The following is a 12,801-nucleotide window of genomic DNA, read 5'->3' as shown; positions in this document are numbered from 1 at the left end:
TCTTTAGATGGAGGCTCTAGACCGATAACTATCGGGATTGCAGTGGGGATCTCTTCTACAGGCCCTTTTGCCACAGGCTCTACTACCGTACCTCAGGGGGTGCGGTAAGAATATTCATGTTAGAAGAATTAGATGTCAAGTTTTTGACTTGGCTAGAGAGATCGGCCAATAACGTCATCATTTGTGCCATTTGATTCTCCATATTAATGACACGGGCTCGGGTATCTTCGTTTTCCATCTTTGTTTGGCGGCAAGTTCGTATAACAAATCTTTCTTCGGCCGTTTTTTCAAAACCTCCTATAAAATAAAATGACTCGAATTAGTACCGATCAAAAGAAACCATTAAAGTACAAATCCTAGTCAATTTTATATTTTCTTGAGATGAAATAATGATAAGAAGTGTATATGATCCCAGTATCATATAACCTCCTCTTATCAAAATTTCTTCAAAAGAAATTATACAATTGAAAAGGAACGATGACAAATATTTAATCATAATGCCCCTTTTTCTAAAAATTACATGAAAATGTTCAAGAATGTTATTCATTTCATCGAACAATTACAAGGGAAACATAATATTGCTTTCTTGAAGCTTACAAAGTAGTTTGATTTTACAAGGTATATGAAAATGAATACAGGGAAACCTTGATAGAAAAGAGGGAAACACAAATGAATTCCCTTTACAAGAAAAGTGTATGAAATGAAAACCTAAGGACTAGGTGGAATCGCACGGAGACGCTTGTTATCATGGGCCAAGCGTTTCTCATCGATTAAGGCAATGTCTTCTTGTTTGATAATATGAGCTCGCCAAAATCCTTGAGGCTCGGGAATCTTTCCATGTAATCTTGATGTCTTGGGTCGAGATTCTCCCATATAGTTTTGAGATTCCAAGCACAGGAATCACGTCCACTTCAGGTCTACCCATCTAATCCTAAACCTAAAGGGGCACTCATGATTAAAACATATCACCGTTGGAATATAAAACGCATAATTGAAATATGAAAAGTAAAAAGATAAGGACGATAAAAAGGAACAATCACTTACCCACCAAACACATGGCAAGCACAAGTCACATGTCGCATGAAACTGTGAGGTTTTGACGCCTAAGGTGAGGGTGCTAAAGGCTCAAGGTCCTCATCCCAAAGGATAAAAATAGTTTACCCACCGCTACTATCGTCGGTCAGTGCTATTTTATCGGTTGGGATGAGCAGGTTTATGTAAGTAATGGATTACCACGAGCATCCACTCGCAGATTCCACCCATAAACCCTCCTAAGGTCCTAGATTGGGTGATCGGGGTTTTAGACCGCGGTTGTGTGTGCAGTGTCGTGCTAAAGCTTGTAAACATGCATTTAAATTTAAACATCCAGTACTTCAATATAAAACCACATACATTCATTCATCCTTACACCATCTGCAAAACAAAGGGTTTACAAGCACGCCTCCCCTTATAACTCCCACCTACAAAACCATTTAACACGAGGTTAGTGACTAACCTGATTTTCCACGCGACTTTGACATGCAGACGATCCTACATAAGACATGTTAGTTTAAACACAACAACCATTTTTAAACAGCTTCAAGTCCTCTTAATCTAGTAACCAGAGATTCTGGGTTCGATCCCCAGCGGAGTCGCCAAGCCTGTCGCGACCCGATCTCGCTGCCCCTTGAAATGGTATCCAAGGTGGGAAAAGTCGGGTTTAGGGATACTTGATCTCGAGATCGTGAGCTCTCCTAAGCTCGTACCCCGCGTGACAACGGATTTATTTATATGATCTAGGTATTTAACAACCTAAAAATATATAGGAGTCGCCACTAGCTTCATTTTTTGGGGGTCGGCTAGAAACCCAATCGAGGGTCGGGAGTATTCCCTCGATTCCTATGCAACCAGATATCTAGGTTCGGGGACTTGGGTTACGCTAATATTGCTATTAGCGCCATTTTGGTACCTAAACAGTATGTTGTGTTTTTCCTAACATGTCCATGCATTTTTTATATTTTCAGGATCGTCGATTCTATACTAAATGATCATGCGTGGTGGATTACTTTCATTCTATTCTATTTCTAAAAAAATGAAAAGAAAACAATCAATGAAATTGAAATTGCAAGACATGAAGTAAACAATCAAGAGAAAGCGGTAAACCTAATCATGTAATTCTAAAAGAAAGTATAAAAGAGAAATATATGGGAAAATGAGAGAAAAACCCGCAACTCGTCGGGTTTTATACAACAAATGGAGCCCGAGACATATGTCGGGAAAATGGGTATTACATGAAAATGGTCGGAATGGACATCGACCTCCACCATCTTCACGCCTCTCCATTTTCAAGGTCCTAATCTAAACCTAATCTAAAACACTAATAACTAGGTGTGTATAAATAAAAGAAACAATCAAACACATCAAGCAACCATTTTCATTTCTAAAGAAGTACAATGCGAAAATCAAGTTTCGAGTGATATCCTAAAGTTCAACATTGATATGTGTCGCACCAAAATCATTCGTCAAATGATCACATGCAAAGCATATAATATGACAGGCATCCAAGCCGTATAACATTGGTCCTCAGTTAATCAAACAAATAAATTAGCTGACAAAAGATCATTCACCAAACAATATGCATCATTGAACATGTTCATGCTACATGTATATCCATCTAATCAATGCTTAATCCATAACTTCCAGCACGTAATCAGAATTGTAACAGAGCACATGAGACTATAAATTGTGCTTGTTTGATGACAAATCGCCATGAAATTGAAGCCATATCTTATCACAAGCACGTATGAGTCTTTTTGATCAAAATGGCATCAATTCATAACCAAACTAATCGCAAGTTAAAATCAAATGCACACCCAATCATGGTAACAACTTTCATGGCAAATTTTTTTTAACGTGAGCTACATAGAAGTTAAAGAAAATTCAAGAATGCACAATATTACGTCGAAATTGCAGCAAAATATCGGGATGTCGTGACACATTAATGGTGATTTGACCTAAAAGAAAATCTGAAAAATATGAAATTTTACCACAGCGCGAACAAAAGAGAGGCAAACAACTTTTGTTAAGGATCCAATCTTAGAATTCCTTAACAAGAAAATCATAGAAAAAATGACGAGGTCAGCTTTGACAAGGAAAACGGGGGTTATGAATTTCATTTTTATGACAGATTTCTATCATGCGAATCGCAAGAAAAGTTGAGTTCAATTGATATGCAAATCATGTGAAATCAGCATCATAGGAACAAATTTCACGAGGAAGCCTCTCAAAATTTTTAACACGTGAGTTTCTAAAAGTTCAAGAACATGAACAAGTAAATCAAGAATAGAACATAGTAGCATGTCACACCATCATTCTACAACATATTGACAGCAATTGGACAAATCTACTATCTCATCTTAAAACTAATAGCAACTAGCCACAGAAAAGACACCATTTCTATAATCGTATCAACTTCAAAAATCAAAGACAGCATTTCATTATATATTGTAACTAAAAGCACGTGAATTAACAAAATCCTAGAAGAGATCAAGGTCCATCAAAAGTAGAACAGAGCAGCAAGGCAAACATACAACCATTTTTTTCTGTAGATGATGGAAGTGTGGATCTTCAGGTAAATCATTTTTATTAATGGCTGCCATCTAAGGGTGATATTGCTAGTATGAGTACCTAGAGGGGGGTGAATAGGTTTATAAAAGATTTTTCTTCAACAATATCACAATAATAGACAGTTGATGGATGTGTGACAAACGATAATCAAAGTAAGACTGAGAGAAGAGAAAATTGAACACGCGGTTTATAGTGGTTCGGCTTATATCAAGCCTACGTCCACTCTTCTTCACTGACAGCCTATTGGCTGGATTCCACTATGAACAAAAGAGAAGTTACAGCACAGCTTTGCCTTGATTCCACAGTGTAGATGTTCTACCACACCTCCTCAAGATTTCTCACAAATATAGACTCTCTTTTGTATACAAGTAATCGCTCAAAGGAATTGTCTAAACAAAAAGGAGCTTCAGACTTTGGAATTCTTCTATCGCGCACACCTTGAACAACTAAGACCGTCTTCCTTATATACTCCTTTATGCCATCATACCCGTTGACACTTACCAAAGGAATTCCTCCAATCTACCCGTTGGACGGAATCAATTAGGAAGATTGTTCAAGCTATTAAAGGAACGTGTTGATAGCCCATCAATCCTATTCGCCCATACAATCAAGATCTCGGTTTCCATAAGCAGAACCTTCCAATAATATTTAGGGAATCACTGGATCTTCAATTATCGAGTCAATCTTCGATCAATCAAAGGACTCCGTTATGTCTTCTCCAGCCACCAGATCTTCTCCAGTTGATAAGGTTAAATTCTTAACGAAACATCCAGTTCTGGATAACCTTTCTTCAACGGATTAGAGACTGTCAATGAGGATTAGACTTTGAGTCTTGAGTCTGGCTGTCCGGAGGTCTTCAGACTTTAAACAGCAGAGTTTACAAGCCTTTAGACTAGACTGATGGAAACGTTTTGTCAACTTCAAAACACTTCAAGAAGATTTCTCCAACAATCTCCCCATTTTTTATGGTGACAAAACTTTCCTGCAGATTTGGATATCTTTGACCTGCAAAACATTTCTCAAACACATATGCATATCTTATAGAGATAAACGGCTAACAGAATAACACTAGAATCTGCAACCACAGAAAATAGGTTAGTCCAAAGATATGATGAAGCCATCCATAAGATATCAATATTAGTTAATAGAGGCAGTCAAGTCCAAGTCTAGTTCAGTTCTCATCCAGACACAAAACAAAGTCAAACAGAGTTCAAACAACAAGACAATCCAACAAACAATTAAAAGTTTAATGAATGAAATGAAAAGTTTTTGTTCAAATCTTGCATCTCTCCCCCTTTTTGTCATCATTAAAAAGGATGAGATGGAGTCAAGATTGCTTGGGAACGCGGACAAGCTAGAAATCTTCCATAAACTGAACGATGCCTTCCAGCCTTTTAAAATCTTCCTTTAGTTGTGCAATTTCCTCACTCTTGGCATTGGCCTGATTCTGAACAGAGAGGGCTTGCATTTTATCATTCAATGAACAGGAAGAAGCTTGACCTTCATTCTTCAAGCTTTGAACTTCGCATCCCAAGGCATAAATTTGACCTCGCATCTCCAAGAGAATATCCATGATTCTGCGAAAATATGCTCCATTATCAGTCTGAGTACTTGCTTCGGCTCGATCTGATGGAGTAAATGCAGACGATGGTAAATCAGCATAATCTCGCGGGTTTGGCGATGAAACTTCATGACCTTCCTCTGGAAACTGAGATGCATAAACATCCTCTGGGTCTGCTAGTGAGCGACTAACTCCTTCACTTGCATCAGGATATGAAGACTTCACTCATTTCTCCTGATCTCCCCATGTTTCCATGCCTACAGGTGGAGAAGAGTGTTCTTCAGGTTCTCCTTCTTCTCTTCTTTCTTCTTCAGGTCTTTCCTCCTCTGTTTCTTTTTCAGCTTCTATTTCTTCTTCTTCCTTCTCCTCTGCTTCTTTCGTCATTTGTTTCGATTCTTTCTGTGGAACAGGACGACTTAAATTCTTCAAAGCCAATCTTCCTCATCATCTTCATCCTCAACGAGAAGAGCTCTTCTTCTCTTGGATGGAGCAACCATGGGCTCCTTCCCTTTTCTTTTAGCTGCAGAAGAGATTTGATGAGATTTGGCAGGAGTCTTCTCCTTGAATTTCTCCAACTCCTTGCTCAGTTCCTTCAGACGCATTTTGGTCACCATTTTCAGTCCTATCACCATATGATCGCATGGTCGAACACAAAAGATTTTTGGAGGCTGAATATTCAGATGTCTGAATAACTTCGTAACAAGGCTTGGGTAAGGGAGTTGACCTCTGTCCTTCATCATTGCTCTATACATGTGAAACATAACAGTGTGAGGGAGAGAAAACCTTTTCCCAAAGAGGATGGCATACATCAGCTTTGCCTCTTAACTTGAAACATCAGTCTTGGAAGTTGATTTCGGTCGGAGGCAATTAATCACAATCTTGTGAAGCAAGATGTTGAATGCACCCATCCTTAAGTAGGTGATCTTTTCATCTGTTCTCCTGTCCTTCACCAGTTAAAGTGTGGCCCGAGCAATGGAAACTTTGATTGGTTGATATCTTCCTCTTTCAACTTCTAACACATCTGCCAAAGATATTCATATCCACAACATAGTCTTGGTCTTTAACGCTGAAAGAGAATCTATTCGCATCCAAAAAGCTAAGATTTGAATAGAAATATGCAGTTAATTCAGCATAAGCCTCTGTAGTGTCAGAGCAGAACTTTTCAAGTTGAAGATAATTGAACTTTTCCCTCAAGTTCATATTCACAAAGATCCAGAAAATCAAAATCCACACTCCTAGGGTTTATTACCCCACGTTTCAGCAATTTCGAGTACAGATCCTTTTGCTCCTTTGATTTGAACAAATTTCCCCTTTTTCCTTGATTTTCAATCGTAACACCCATTTTCGGTTGAAATTGACTGTATAATTTATCATCATCATTCCCATCTACAGGATTCAGCCCCCAAATCCACGAGGATCACTTGGGATATTTGCAAGGGTTTCCTCAGCCACCCCTTTTCGAGCAATTCCCAAACTTTCCATTTTTCAGAAAGATATATTCGTTCCCATGTCCCATGTCTTTAAGAAAATCATCAATGTAGTTCAAAGGAGTACGAATTCCTTTTAAGGCACGATATAACTGGTAAATATAAGCGGGCTTTTGAACTCTTACTTACGGTCTGCGCATCCTCGATGATTTCTTCCCGTTGTTGATGATCAACACCTTGAGGACTAAATGGAGGAGAATGACGCTGCGAGAATGTTGTGGGCTCGCTTGTTGTTCCGGGAGTCACTTCTTCTTCAAGATCGAAGTGCGTAGGCCCCTCACTCATTCGCCGTGGTCCCCTTTGCGATTCTCAAAGACTTTCTTGAAGATGACATCTTTCTCGCTTTTAGAAGATTCCTTGCTTGACTTTCCCAGAAAGATGACAACTTTTTGAAGATTAAACAAAGAAGACAAACGGGAATGGAGGATCGATGCTTTCTAGGGTTTTTGAGAGTAAAGTGAAGAGGAATCGATAGAGCACGATCGGTTAAAAAGAGGGATAAACGAATCGTCACAAAGGAAATAAAAAAATGCCTTTTCAAAATAACTGCCTTTTTCCACAAAAATAGCCATTTCAAAAATAACTTCCTTTTTGAAAATGAAACGATGCAATATTTACGTCAATTAAATATAGCAACTAAACACAGTCTGACGATCGTACCTTTTCAAGATGAGATTCAAGAGAGAAAGACTTACAGTCTGACGGTTGTACCAAGACTATCTTTCAGATAAAGTCTTGTAAGTCTGAGTCTGAAAGTCTTTAGACTTTGATATCCTCATACCTTAAAATGTTGAGTCCGGAACGTATAGACTCAAATTGATTTTTCTCCAATGGCTTTGTGAATATATCCGCCGCTGATTCTTTGAGTCAACAAATTGAATTGAAACATCTCCATTTTGAACATGGTCTCTAATAAAGTGATGTCGAATCTCTATATGCTTTGCTCTTGAATGGAGAATTGGATTTTTGGTGAGGTTGATAGCGCTGGTGTTGTCGCAATTAATCTCCGTGCATGAGTCTTCAATTTCAAAGTCTCTTAGCTGTTGTTTTATCCATAGAATTTGCGAACAGCAGCTTCCAAGGGCTACATACTCGCTTCGTTGTTGAAAGAGACACAAAGTGCTTTGTTTCCTTAAAAACCAAGACACCGTCCCGCTTCCAAGCAACGGCAAGTTCCCGAAGTGCTCTTTCTATCAACTCGCAACCGGCTAAATCTGCGTCTCAAATATCCCCGGAAGATTAAAGTCTCCTTCTTAGGATACCAAAGACCGATGCTTGATGATGAAGCAACGTATTTAATGATGCGTTTCGCAGACCGAGATGGGATTCTCTAGGATCTGATTGAAACCTAACACGATGCAAACACTCAACAAGATGTCGGGTCTAGAAGCGAAGATAAAGGAGTGAACCAATGATGCTCTGTACAGCTTTTGATCAACTTTCTTCCCTTCTTCATCTTTGTCTATCTTCAAAGAACTTGACATCGGTATGTCGGTCTTTTTGCACTTTTCCAATCCAAATCTTTTGACAAGATCATTAACATATTTTTCTTGATAAATAAAAGTTCATTCCTTCAATTGTTTTACTTGAAGACCAAGAAAGAATGTTAACTCTCCCATCATACTCATTTCAAACTCATCCTGCATAGACTTAGAAAATTTCTTGCACAAATTTTCATTAGAGGATCCGAAAATAATGTCATTCACATATATTTGAACAAGTAAGAAACTTTTGTTTTCCTTTTTGATAAATAAAGTCGTATCTACTTTACCTTTGACAAAACCATTTTGTATTAAAAACTTACTCAATCTGTCGTACCAAGCTCGAGGTGCTTGCTTTAAACCATACAAAGCCTTTTTCAGTCGAAGACCGAGTCCGCTTCTTTGGGTCTTCAAACCCTGGTGGTTGTTCCACATAAACTTCTTCATGGATAAATCCATTCAGGAAGGCGCTTTTGACGTCCATTTGGAATAACCTGAAATTCTTATAACAAGCAAATGCAAGTAATAGTCGAATAGCTTCTAACCTTGCTACTGGAGCGTAAGTCTCATCATAGTCTATTCCTTCTTCTTGTGTATATCCCTTGGCTACGAGTCTTGCTTTGTTTCGTACGACTTTTCCTTTCTCATTCATCTTGTTTCTGAACACCCATTTAGCTCCAATAACAGTTTTACCTTTTGGTTTGGATGTCAATTCCCAGACATCATTAATGTTGAACTGTCTGAGCTCTTCTTACATAGCTTCAATCCAGCTTTCATAAGATAAAGCTTCTTCTATGCACTTTGGTTCAATTTCAGAAACGAGAGCCACAGCACTAGACTCTTCTCGCCTTTTGGATCTGGTGCGAATTCCTTCATTAATTTCGCCAATTATAAGATCTTTGGGATGACTGGACTTATGCTTCCAGTTACTTGTTGATTTGTCTGGTTGATGATCTCTCTCTTTATTTGGATCTTCACGAACATCCTGATGCTGGTTTTCCAGAATCTGAGATGCTTCTTGAGTTGTAAGCTTTGGAAGATCTCGAGCAGGTTCAGACTCTTCTTGATGAGTCTGACTTGATTCATCTTGCGTTGAGTCTTGAAATTTGACATTCATTGACTCCTCCACAAACTGGCTCTTCTTGTTATAGACTCTGAAGGCTTTGCTTGATGTAGAATATCCAAGATACCTTCATCTCCAATACTCTGTGTTCTGGTAGGTCCGAAGAGATCCATATGCAGCAACTACTTTCCCAGAATACATGGAGTGCATGGATCAATCTTTTGATAAGGTAATTTGGGTAGTCCTCGAACAAGCTGTTTTAATGAGATTTTGGCTAATTGCTTCATGTTGACATGACCAAGCTTTCTGTGCCATAAGCTTGCTTCATCTTGAATTGAGATAAAACATTGCGATTCATTTGGTTTCACATCCAAAAGATAGATGTTTCCATGTCTTCGACCCATGAAAGACTGAGTAGAGTCTTTACCGATTCCGAACATATTCCTTCTTGAAAGAAGATCTTGAAACCAGTATCACATAATTGACTAATGCTGAGAAGATTGTAATTGAGTCCTTCCACTAAGGAAACATTACTTATTGTGAGATTTCCAATTTTCACAGTTCCAAATCCCACAATACTTCCTTTGTTGTTTCCTCCAAATGAAACTTTTCCACCATTTACTTGAGCAAGCTTTATAAAACAATTTGAGTCTCCTGTCATGTGTCTTGAGCATCCACTATCAAGATACCACTTTACCTTTTTCTTGACGGTGACCTGTATTTAAAATAAAGTCTCAAGCTTTCTTTGGTACCCAAACTTTCTTAGGTCCTTTGGTGTTAGTAACATAAGCAGTATTAGCCCATATTTTCTTAACATGTTTCCAAACCTTAGGACACTCTTTTTCAAAGTGATCCGGACTGTAGCACTTTGAACATCTGAGAGCATTTCTACCTACAGATTTTACAAAAACTTTCTTGAAATGATTTTTGTAAGCCTCTCTCGAGAGTCTTTTCTTAATTCTTTCTTTTACTTTAGGAAAATCAATCAAGGGAATTGTTTCTGCTGTCATACCTAGACCGGACTTATTGAAGTAAGGTCTTTGAGCTGAAAGAATTTTTTCAAGTTTTTCAGACCCTATTGAAAATTTCTTTGAAATATTTGATAAGTCTGTTTTTAAAAGAGCATTTTCTTTTAAAATATTATCTTCATTTTCTTTAAGAGTGGAAACAGTCAAGTCTAGACTTTTAACTCTTTCTACTAAAACATTTTCCTTTTGTTTTAGAGCTGAGTTTTCCTTTTCAGTTCGGAAATTCTTTTGAGAGAAGTCTTAAGACTAAAACACGCTTCATCAATGTATTTAGAAACTTTGACAAGAATTTTAAAATTACTTGCCTCAAATTCACCGTTCGAGTCGATCCAGTCCGAGTCCGATTGTGTCATCGACATAGATTGACATATTCATTATCACTTTCTTCACACTCGTATCACTCCAGGTTTCGGCTTTGAGAGCTTTTCGAAATTTTTCAGCTTTTCCTCTCTTCTTCTTCAGAAGAGGACAGTTGGGTCTGATGTGTCCCTTTTTCTTACATTCAAAGCAGACTACATCTTTGTTTGGTTCCTCATCATCAACAGACTTGGTCTGCTGTCTTTGAAAGCTTTGTTTCTTTGAGTTGAACCTTCTTCCTTTTCTATTCAGTTTTCTAAATCTTCTTATCATGAGAGCAAGCTCCTCATCGTCCATATCATCTTCAAAATCTGTATCATCAGAATCATCATTTGATTTTAATGCAATGGATTTCTTACCTTTTGGATCTTCATCTTCATTGATCCGTTCCACTTCATAAGACTGAAGAGTTCCAATCAGCTCGTCGACAGATAGTGGCATAATTCTTTGTGTCTCTCTTATTGAAGTCTTTATGTGATTCCAATCCTTGGAGAGTCCACGCAATAGCTTGTTTACCTTCATGGGATCCGAAATTGGTTGACCTTGATTTTCAAGACCATTCACAATATCTCGTAAACGACTAAACATGTCGCTTATAGATTCTCCTGGTTTCATTCTGAAGGCTTCGTATTAACCGAGAAGAATGTTGATTCTTGTTTCCTTCACTCGATCTGTTCCTTCATAGGTGATATGCAATATGTCCCAAACTTCTTTTGCTGTAACACAAGAAGATATTCTATTATATTCAGTTGGTGACAAAGCACAATATAAGGAGTAAATTGCTTTTGCATTGAGTGCTTGTCTCTTGATTATCTCTTCCTGAGTCATTTCGCTGGTCTCATCATTTTCTTTCCCTCTTTCAGAGACTGATGCAGTGGTAGGAGTAATTCCTTTTTCTACAACGTCCCATTCCAGAGGATCCTTTGATCGTAGGAAAGCTTTCATCTTGTTCTTCCAGATGTTGTAATCATTTCCATCAAAGTAGGGTGGTCTGGTATTGCTTTGCCCTTCCATCAGCCCTGGTGCTAGCATACTAGCCATGGATCTTTTACTACGAAGTAAAACACTTCAAATAAAGTAAGTACACAGGCTCTGATACCAATTGATATTGCTAGTATGAGTACCTAGAGGGGGGTGAATAGGTTTATAAAAGATTTTTCTTCAACAATATCACAATACTAGACAGTTGATGGATGTGTGACAAACGATAATCAAAGTAAGACTGAAAGAAGAGAAAATTGAACACGCGGTTTATAGTGGTTCGGCTTATATCAAGCCTACGTCCACTCTTCTTCACCGACAGCCTATTGGCTGGATTCCACTATGAACAAAAGAGAAGTTACAGCACGGCTTTGCCTTGATTCCACAAAGTGTAGATGTTCTACTACACCTCCTCAAGATTTCTCACAAATATAGACTCTCTTTTGTATACAAGTAATCGCTCAAAGGAATTGTCTAAACAAAAAGGAGCTTCAGACTTTGGAATTCTTCTATCGCGCACACCTTGAACAACTAAGACCGTCTTCCTTATATACTCCTTTATGCCATCATACCCGTTGACACTTACCAAAGGAATTCCTCCAATCTACCCGTTGGACGGAATCAATTAGGAAGATTGTTCAAGCTATTAAAGGAACGTGTTGATAGCCCATCAATCCTGTTTGCCCATACAATCAGGATCTCGGTTTCCATAAGTAGAACCTTCCAATAATATTTAGGCAATCACCGGATCTTCAATTATCGAGTCAATCTTCGATCAATCAAAGGACTCCGTTATGTCTTCTCCAGCCACGAGATCTTCTCCAGTTGATAAGGTTAAATTCTTAACGAAACATCCAGTTCTGGATAACCTTTCTTCAACGGATTAGAGACTGTCAATGAGGATTAAACTTTGAGTCTTGAGTCTGGCTGTCCGGAGGTCGTCAGACTTTAAACAGCAGAGTCTACAAGCCTTCAGACTAGACTGATGGAAACGTTTTGTCAACTTCAAAACACTTCAAGAAGATTTCTCCAACAAAGGGAACATCTGCAAAAGTGTCTTCATCTTATAGATATTCCTGTATAACTGTGGCAGTTTTTTTTAAGCATTTGGAGCGTATATCTTTTGGCCGAATGGTACATGCCCTATTGAGTATGACAGAATGCACATTTTCTTCCGAATATTTCACTCGGGATAGCTCATGACTGATGACAGTTTATAATTGTAAGTCCTTACAAT

The sequence above is a fragment of the Eucalyptus grandis genome, chromosome 8, assembly GCF_016545825.1.
Source record: "Eucalyptus grandis isolate ANBG69807.140 chromosome 8, ASM1654582v1, whole genome shotgun sequence".
Lineage (NCBI taxonomy): Eukaryota > Viridiplantae > Streptophyta > Magnoliopsida > Myrtales > Myrtaceae > Eucalyptus > Eucalyptus grandis.
This window is presented reverse-complemented; position numbering follows the sequence as displayed.